Consider the following 10675-nt stretch of genomic DNA (forward strand, 5'->3'; position numbering starts at 1 on the left):
TACCTCAGTTTGAGTGTTTATACAATCTGGAGACAGTATCTAAGTGAAAACTCAGGACAACAGTTGAACACCAGTGGTAGTACAAAAAAAGTCATATGACTCTTAGGCTAATTCAGAATTAGGGCTGGGAGAATTTTTCTCCCTTTAAAACACTGGCTATCATTAATGGTGGAAATTTTTACTGAAAATGCCAAATTGTTACGAAGATCTTGGTAGAGGTGTTTGTTTTAAGATCATGTTAAGGGTCTGTTTTCTGAAGCTAATGTTAGCAATAATTCAGCTGATACAGAGTGCATTTGCTTTAGACATTTTTCCAAAGAAGTTGAGCTAATGAAGCACATACTTCTGGGGGAAAAAAAAGTTACAGTGATAAGCTAGCTCACTGGAAGCAAAACTAATGGAAAAGTATTTGACTTCTGGTAATTTCTAGCGTAAAACGCTACCATATTTTCACTCATGTAACATACGCATTGTATGTTTTTGCCACTTGTGCAAGCACCCTTGCTAGTTTCGTAATCAAGCCGTGCTGTGCATTATATATATGGGCGCGTTACTTACATGGGCGCGTTATTTGCAAAAAACACAGATTCCTCAGGAAAAAGGAATAGGATGCAAGCTACAGAAGAATAAAGAATTTTGTTTACTGCTGTAATAGAGCAGGACCTGGTCCATAGTAGATACTCATTAAAATTTGTTGAATTAGTTCATAAATGGAGTGAGAATCTCAGAAATTAATAAAGTTTACCAAAAGTAGTTAAGAAAATAAGGAAGAAAAAAAAAAAAAAAAAACCAAGGCTGAGCTATTCAAATAATTTCCACCACCCACTGCTACCAGTTATAGACTGTGAGTGTGGGCTGGGGGAGGAATTGTGAGGCCAGATGCCAAGTGGCTTGCTCATAGTCACACACTAAGTTAATAAGAAAGCTGGTTCAGGGTCCCTGAGCACTAATATACTCTTCACCATACCAGTAATGCACAGGCTAATAGACATGAAAAGGCCAAGGAGGTTATTTAGTGTTTATAATGCCAAACCCATGGTATTTATGGAGCAAAGTTGTAAATTTTAGCACTTGCATAAATGTTTGTGAGTTTATGACATCTTTGCCCCAAGCCCCCCCATTGGCTGGACTTTTTTTTTTTTAATCTGTTTTATGTGAGAAGAGACAGGCCATAGACACTCCTCCCTCCTCCTGGTCAACATGGTGGATTCCTCTGCATAGAGCTGAATTAAAGAACAGGCTGCCGGGCAACAGCTCATGGTGGGCTGTAGGGCTGCCAAAATACTGCGAAAGTTTGACAGGCTGGAGAAAGCTGTGCTTACCAGTACTCCTCTCGGAAAGAGTGTGGTTTTGGTTGAAAGGATAAAGTTGGTTGGGACCCCCACTCCGCCTCCACCTCCCCCTCCCTCTTCTCACCAAAGAGCAAATTTAAGTTACAGTGAATGGTGTTAGCTACCTTCTATGTCTAAGGACAAGGGGCCCTGGTGACCCAATGGTTAAGTGCTCGGCTGCTAACCGAAAGGTCAGCAGTTCAAACCTACCAGTGGCTTTGAGGGAGAAAGACCTGGTGATCTGCTCCCATAAAGATTATATCCTAGGAAACCCTATGGGGCAGTTCTACTCCACATGGGGTTGATTATGAGTTGGAATCCACTGGACGGCACCCAACAACAACATGTTTAGGGATGAGAGTCCTGGTAACTTCTGAGTGGGGATTTCAGCAAGTTTGTGGAGCTGGGGAGATAACTAGGGGGCCAAAGCCATATGGCTCGGGACAGGGGAGGAGAAATGTAGCACAGTCACCAGGAGTCTCCTTTAGCCTTCTTTTCACAGGCTTCAAACAGCCCCTAAATGAGGCTGACAACATTGTAAAGAATTAATCTTTGAAGGCACACCAAACTGTTAATTTGCCTTAGACTAGTTCCTGCCATCACAGGAGAGTCTGGCCAGACATATGGTGGACCCCTGAGCTGGGTTCAGTCTTGAGACAGAGGAAGAATGGATTATGTCTTGATGTCCTTTCTGGCTTAATTTTCTAGACTAACTGATGGAAAACCTATCAGACAGTTACAACAGTTCTCATATATCAAAAGAAAGAAAAAAATTGGAGCCTATTTCTTGGCCAAAATTTCGGCTATAACTTTTGACAATATGTAGTCTAGTTCAACTATCTATAATTCTTAGAAAAAATTAACTGCCTTGCCCTAGAACAAAAAAGCCTACAATTTGAAAGATAGACTGAGGATCAAATAGAGCTCTACTGCTTAATTTGCCATATGCTCGTGTACATGCTATTTAACCCTTTGAGACTCACTTTACTTTTCTGTATAATGGGGATGAAAAATTCAGTTTTTGTGAATTTAAATAAGGTAATGTTTCTAAAATTATTGTTAGCATTCCTGGCACACAAGTACTCAATAAATACTGGTGAATATTATGTAGTAATACTTTGGAATCTTTGTAAAGCTTTATACGATCTTTATGAAAGTGATAGGACTTACCAGAAGTGACAGTTATTTGGCCTAAAGAGCAGTATATTTGTATATAATTTACAGTCAATAAGTAAATTAATTTTTTTCAATGAGAAATATGATTATTTTTCCAAGAAAGAAATAAAAAACAGAAAAGATTATTAAAAACATGTTCAAGGATTTTGTTTCCATAATCAAAAATGGTATGGAACACATACCATATGTATGAAACCCATATTGAATTTGCAAACTGAAATCTCACAGAATCCCTCGGGGATGCTCTTTTGAGGAATAATGACCTTTAATTAACACACTATTCATGAATTCCATTGGCAACTTCTAAGAAAAGATCAATTCCTTGACAACACAAAAATGTGTGTATATATAGACCCAGAGAGAGCCACATAAATATATACAATTCCACACTGCATTGATATATTAAATTTTTGGTGAAAATGATTTTCAGTGGTATGGCAAATCAGATATAGCAGTAATTGTGTTTAGACTGCTTAGGAATACAGAAGCAAAAGAAACAGTGGGGAAATAATCAGACTGATTCAGTTGATTAATATATTTGTCATGGAAATAAAAAATGTACTATGATAGGAAGTGGCTATCTCTGTCTCCAAATTGAGATTGTTCTTTGATCGATGCCTCTGTTTTAACAATTGTTGGAAAACAGGCATGCATGGTAAACTGGAAAGAGCAATAGACCAGGACTTAAAACACTAGCCACAGAATCTTAGTTAAGATAATCAAGTTACTTTCCAATAGTCTCAGTTTTCTCATCTGTACAATGGCTATAAAAATTCCAGCCCAGCTTATTTCATGAAGATGACCTGATCAACCCCCTCATTTTACACTTGAGAAAGCTGAGCAAAGTGGCTCCCTTGAGGTCATATAGCTAATCAGTGACAGCATCAGGACCAGGAAGAAAAGTCTTTGAAGATGTGGGCTTTCTGCATTAACAAAGCTGCCATTGAAGCAACAGATACGAAAGTGGTTTGAAAAAATGTAAGGACTTCCTTCAGTAGAATCATTATAGCTTCTATCTACTTAAATCACAGTCAGGATCATCTTATGGCAATTAATTAGGACATGCCTCTTGAAAGGGTACCTGCACATTCAGAAATAGACATCTTTCTTTTTAAAATCAAATGCAAATCTGTTTCATTTCTTAAAAAAGACACAAGAAATAAACAATTAGCTGAATTAATTCAGACACTGGAGTGGATTTTCGAGGACTTGACTTGCCCAAGCTACTCATCTACAAAGCCTAAATTCATCAGATAAATGCTAATTCTCCCCTTTGTTTTGTGCTGAGGAAAAGCTGTATTTGTTAAAACGAACCTAGTAACAGAATCAGCGGTCATGTGAACATGTTTAAAATTCCAAATACAAACTAAATGGCCAAGTTCTTAAGCAAGCTATTTTTTAGGTATCTTCTTTTTTTTGGGGGGGGGGTCTTCAGCCATTATTTTAAAAGGTTAATTTTCTTTATCTGAATGTGAACATTAATACTGTTTTTGTGATTTAAAGATGATTTTTTTTAAGCAAACAAAAATCAGCATCAACTAAAAAAAAAAAAACCAACCTTAACTGCTGCTCCACGATTTGTAAATATTACTTGCTGCATAGTTAGAAGAATAAAAATTTAAATGCCTCGTTTTTTTTTTTTTTAGCATGACTAAAAACAACAGTTAAGTCTTTCAGATGAAATTCTTACTGACACACTTTAAAAACCATAGTCAGTTTAGCACGGTTTTAAATAATCTCTACTTAACAGCTATCAAAGTTTTAAAATTAAGCAAACAATGCTAATTACCTGCCATAATTACCAGGGGAAAAGTTTAGAAAGTAATTTTAATTAATTGGCTTTGAAAAATCAATTACACATGAAATGAAATTCATTAGACCCTTCTTGTTCCACCAGAATTTCAGACTAAATGGTAACTGGTCTTATCACTTATAATTTTCCTGTGGTTCAGCCAGCATAAAATAGACTATTGTGATGATAATTAAATATTTTGCTGAAATAAACTTAAGACTAGAACATTCGAATGAACACTGTGAACCTGGGGCTCTTACTTCCCCACTGCATTCAGCTCTCGTATCTCAATGTAAGGGTTTTACTCGTGTGTGTGTGTGTGTGTGTGTGTGTGTGTACATGCTCTTCCTCATTGAATTGACAAAGAATTCGCAGTTAGCTTTTAAATTTAGTATATAATTTAGTTTTGCTGTGTTGGACATTAACTACAGCGAAAATGTGACTAAAACACTTTACGTAATGTAATAACTGTTGATTACTCAGTTTTCATAAACGGTTGGTACATTTAACTTACAGCAGCTGTCACTCTAAATTTAAAGTAAATGTTAACTCAGGAATATTAATGTTGTGAATGTTGCTGCAAATAGGCTGGTACTATTTCTAAAAGTTAAAGAAAATCACGACAGTATTTTAAGCCAAGCTTAGTGCAACTTTACCTTCATTCTTTATGCATGCTTCTGTTTTCCACCTCAAAGAGTTTAATCATAATTGCACGCCTGTTCAGCGATTCCCTAGAGTATACACACTGCGGAAGGGATTGTATTTGATAGTTTGACACCCTTGAGGTGAGAGAATAAATAAACAGTATTACAAGAGATGCAATTTACTCTTTTATGTAAGAAAAAAAGGCAAGCATTTGCATCAAGTAAACTACTATTTACTAAATAAAGTAACTGTAAACACTTGGAGCAATTAGAGCTACCAATCTGGGTCTGAAGCACTCCTTGCATGCTAAAGTTGGCCCTCTTCTGTTTTGTCCTGTTGGAACAACTCATTTACAAGTAAATCTTGCCTGACAGATTGCAGATGATCTTGTACAAACTACTAAAAACGGCATCATTTCATGTTTAGTACGATACATTCATGCAACGTAATGTAGGGTTCAACCTTCGAAATGCTTGTTTTTAATGAATCAAATCCGTCTTTTTTAGAACACACACACAAAAAGTCCAGGGAAAGCTACAACAAAACAGAACTAAAGCAGTACCTGCAGCGTGCTGAAGCCTTCCCAGCGTTCACCCTCGCAGCAACTTAGTTTCTCCTTGGCAGCACTTCTCTGCCAAATGCTTCTACCTTCCCAAAAATGTATGTCAGCACAAGCCCAGACGAAACTTCAAATCCAGGAAAATAAAATTAACCATGCAGATCAAAGGCAGACGAGCAGGGAAATGAAATGCCTGTAATCTGATCGGTGATCAGTCGGCAAACATCAAAGGCAGGGCTGAGTTTATATACATGCGTGCATATCAAGACAGTTCGCGTCAGCAGGTAGTCCCCTCCCGCCTCCTAGTCGACACATTCTTTTGTTAACCACGGATGGCGTTGTTTCCGTCCTCTTTCTTGCAGGGGGGGACCGCCGAAGGCTCTGCCATGCTGGGTTGAGTGGCCGGATCCGCAGCGTTTCGGTTCCCGAGCTGTGCTGTGGATTGTGTGCTGGGAGCTGTTCCCAGTGCCAGCGGGTTCTGCGTTTATCCCTTTCATCTCTGAACTGCAGATCCTATGACATCATTCGGCGCTGTAGGACCTGGTAGGAGAGCTATAATTCAGCCTGTGGGGGAGCGCAGCTCGAGAGAAGCCAGGATTTGCTCGGTTTCTAATCACGTTAGGCTATTGTGCCTCACACAGGACTGTTGCTGTTCTGTTTCCCCGCTGGAAGGGACAGCAACTGCTTCTCCTGTGATAAGATCCCTGATCGATAATTCCCAAATAACAGCATTTAATTGCCTTCTCTTTGATAAAAATCACAAGTTCTCACAAAGACTGGGTGTCCAACACTGAGAATAGTGAAACGTCATTATCAGACAAACATGAAGAGCCCAGGGGCGCTGCCAGGTGGATACATCACACCTGAGATATGTGTTGTTGTTTTAAAACGTGACAAGGCTTTTAAGAGTTTTCAGTAAATTATTTTTACCTTGGAACCAAAATGGTTAGAATGTGATTGCTAATCAAACAGTGGTGTTTTAATGAAGGCAGTTAGTCAGCGGGTCACCTCCAGTTATCTGTTATCTGCCACCATCTCACTAAAACCCTGGGCAGGGAGCTGATCAATCTTAGTCTTGATTGTGAAATTTAGATTTCAAAACAATGTCTAGTTCTTAGGAATAGTTCATTAATATTTGCTAAGCACTTCAAAATTCACAAAAGAAAGAACTATGCAGAGGAAAGCACTTGCCCTAAGATTACCCCAAAACTGCTCCTTGATTTGGGGGCATTTCTTCTAAACCTGTAGTTTGTACTCATAACTCACTAAAGAAAATCATCACATTAGCCCATATTTTAAAATTAAACCTATTGTACATGATTTAGAATTTTCTCACTATTTTTCCTTGACAATGGTTGATTCAATGAAATAAGATCATTTTATTTTCAGTATTTAATAAATAGATGACAATAAGAAGTTTTATCTTCATTAAAAAGTCTGGGATACAGTGAGTTTCTGAATTCCAGACAACTCTATCATGGAAGGAAGGAATTTAGTTCTATTGTATAATGGAAACATCAACTTTTAGAAGATCAGTTAACATATTTTCAAAAAACTTAAAGAAGACAGTAGAATTTAATCATTTCTTTAACTTCTTTTCCTAAATGGTTTTCCCTGATGTGATTTGAAAATGTTTATGATGCGTTAATTTCCAGACTTCCATGACTTTTAAAAAAATTTTTTAATTGCAAAAGATTTGGTTTAGAGGCAGAGCCAACATGGCAGAATAGACAGACGCTTCCCTCGAGCCCTCTTTACAACAAAGACCCAAAAAAACAAGCGAAACGAGTATATTTGTGACAAGCTGGGAGCCCTGAGCATCAAAGGCAAGCTTAGACAACGAACTGAGGGGCAGGGGGAGGAAGAGGCTGTTCAGAAGCAGAGAGGAGTTACCGGACCTGAATCGGGGAGCCCTCAGGCACCATTCCAAGAGTGGCTGCGGCGTCGGCGGCGGCAGCGGTGGTGGCGGGCTGGTCCTAGCCTTCCGCCACAGTTTCCTCAGGGAGAAGCAGCAGCCACACAGCCCACTCACACCTCCAGAACCTGAGCAGAAGGGTGCTCTGGGCAAAAGCTAAGTACTTGCATATATTTTACCGCGCCCCCGCCCCCCACCCCCAACCCAGTTTCCGCGGCTACACCCCTGGGCCTGAGATAGACCTTGGTGAGCACCTGGAGCCATCCTCCCGGCCCTGGGGAAGGAAAAAATTTGCAACTGGGGGAAAAGATAATTTGCTAGTTCCATTAACTGGGGGGAGCTCAGGACAGAAGCGGCTCCTGTCCAGGCATAAACCGTCCGTGGACCTTGAGCACCTTTCCCTTCTGCATGGACCTGTGTGGGCCTATTTCAGGAGAATAGGCCCTTGTTGGCAAACTCCAACCATTCAGCAGTGCAGGGGAGAGGTGGGTGTTTGACGTTTGACATTGCTTTGCCTATTAAACAAGGTCCTCACCTACCCACAACAGGGAACTAAGGGCTGGTGGCTCCACTAGGGTCGCCTAGCCACCCGCGACATGGCCCCAGGGATAACTGGTACCTCCCAGTCCTTACAACAAAATCTTTGGGTGCCCATGGTCCTTCTGCAGAGCCCACCCACCAGCATGCTCTAGGGAACAGGGACGCATTTTCCTCAGAGACACTAGGGGGTCGGTTCTCAGACTCCTGCCTTGTTCAGAGTGTGACCCCCTGCTTCAATCAGATACCGGTATATACGCCAATCACCCCTGCCCCTGTAAGACTGTAGGACAGAGCCTGTACCACACACTTGATGGTCAGCTACCTGGAAACCTGAGCTGAATTCATACAAGAAAACTGAATGGACTCCTAGACTGATACACCTGATAACAGCTCTAGCCAGCTGGAGACAGGACACCAGAGCTCCAAAGGCGAAAATAATCAAGTTAGCTCACTCAAGCAACCCATAGCGGTATACCAAAACAAAACAAAGCAAGCAGCTACAACACAGTAAGCAAGCATGAACTAATACAATAACTTATAGATGGCTTGGCGACAACAGTCAATATCAAGTCACATAAAGAAACAGACCATGATCACTTCAACAGGCTCTCAAAACAAAGAATCCAGGGATCTTCTAGATGAAAGTGCGTTCCTGGAATTACCAGATGCAGACCACAAAAGTTTAATATACAGAACACTTCAACACATCAGGAAGGAAATGCGGCAATAGGCAGAACAAACCAAGGAACACACAGATAAAGCAACTGAAGAACTCAGAAAGATTATTCAGGAACATAATGAAAAGTTTAATAGGCTGGAAAAATCCATAGACAGACAGCAATCAGAAATTCAGAAGATTAACAATAAAATTACAGAATCAGATAACTCAATAGAAAGACAGAGGAGCAGATTTGAGCAAGTAGAAGCTAGAATTTCTGAACTCGAAGATAAATCACTTGGCTCTAATATATTTGAAGAAAAATGAGATAAAACAATTAAAAAAAATGAAATAACCTTAAGAATCATGTGGGAGTCTATCAAGAGAAATAACCTACAAGTGATTGGAGTACCAGAACAGGGAGGGATAACAGAAAATACAAAGAAAATTGCTGAAGATTTCCTGGCAGAAAACTTCCCTGTTGTTGTGAAAGATGAGAAGATATCTATCCAAGATGCTCGTTGAACTCCACATAAGGTAGATTCGAAAAGAAAGTCCCCAAGACATATTATAATCAAACTTGCCAAAACCAAAGATAAAGAGAGACCTATAAGAGCAGCTAGGGATAAACGAAAAGTCACCTGCAAAGGAGAGCCAATAAGAATAAGCTCGGACTACTGGGCAGAAACCATGCAGGCTAGAAGGCAATGGGATGACATATTTAAAAAACTGAAGGAAAAAAATTGCCTGCCAAGAATCATTTATCTATCAAAACTGTCTCTTAAATATGAAGGTGAAACTAAGACATTTCCAGATAAACACAAGTTTAAGGAATTCGTAAAAACCAAACCAAAACTATAAGAAATACTAAAGAGAGTTCTTTGGTTAGAAAATCAATAATATCAGACTAGAAGACTGGGCAGAGCAACCGGAACTCAACCCAGACAGGGAAATCCAAAAAAAGAAAGCAAGATTATTTAAAAAAAAAAAAAAAAGAAAAAAGCTCAAAAAAGAGTAACAGTGATGTTATTATACAAAAGAGGACAACATGAAAATAATAAAGAGGGAGTTTTTTAAGAAATGTAATCATACACCTTCCATATGGCGAGGAAGATACGGCGATACAAAGAAATAAAAGTTAGTTTTAAATTTAGAAAAATAGGGGTAAATAATCAGGTAACCACAAAGGAGACAAACTATCCTACTCTTCAAAGTAAAATACAAGGGAAAAGTAGAGACTCAGCAGAAACAAAATCAACAATAACAAATATGCGGAAAGGACACTATATAAAGAAAATCTACACAGCACATAAAATTAAGTGGGAGAAAGAAACTGTCAAGAACACACAAAAAAAGATATCAAAATGATAGCACTAAATTCATACCTATCCATAATTACCCTGAATGTAAATTGACTAAATGCACCAATAAAGAGACAGAGTGGTAGAATGGATTAAAAAATAAGATCCGTCTATATGCTGCCTACAAGAGACACACCTTAGACTTAGAGACACAAACAAACTAAAACTCAAAGGATGGAAAAAAATATATCAAGCAAACAACAATCAAAGAAGAGCAGGAGTGGCAATATTAATTTCTGACAAAATAGACTTTAAAGTTAAATCCATCATAAAGGACAAGGAAGGACTCTACATAATGATTAAAGGGACAAAACACCAAAAAGATATAATGATACTAAATATTTATGCACCCAATGACAGGCTGCAAGATACATAAAACAAACTCTACTAGCATTGAAAAGTGACGTAGACAGCTCCACAATAATAGTAGGAGGCTTCAACACACCTGTTTCAGTGAAGGACAGGACATTCAGAAAGAAGCTCAATAAAGACACGGAAGATCTAAAAGCCACAATCAACCAACTTGACCTCGTAGACATATACAACAGTCCACCCAACAAGCAGCCAAGTATACTTTCTTTTCTAGTGCACATGCAACATTCTCTAGAATAGACCACATAATTAGGTCATAAAGCAAGCCTTAGCAGAATCCAATACACTGAAATATTACAAAGCATCTTCTCTGACCGTAAGGCCAT

The 10675-nt window shown here is 39.0% G+C and overlaps 1 protein-coding gene across 1 annotated transcript in view; it reads right to left on the reverse strand.

The window, feature by feature from the left end:
• The window catches only part of TNFRSF19 (TNF receptor superfamily member 19), a 113618-nt gene extending 107817 nt beyond the window's left edge, over positions 1–5801 (reverse strand). The window contains exon 1 of the mRNA XM_003414033.3: positions 5507–5801. The gene's annotated coding sequence lies outside the window, so the exon portion shown is untranslated. The remainder of the gene's footprint in view (positions 1–5506) is intronic.
• Between the last annotated feature and the right edge of the window lie 4874 nt (positions 5802–10675).

This window comes from Loxodonta africana, chromosome 23 (assembly GCF_030014295.1).
Source record: "Loxodonta africana isolate mLoxAfr1 chromosome 23, mLoxAfr1.hap2, whole genome shotgun sequence".
In the NCBI taxonomy this organism is placed as follows: domain Eukaryota; kingdom Metazoa; phylum Chordata; class Mammalia; order Proboscidea; family Elephantidae; genus Loxodonta; species Loxodonta africana.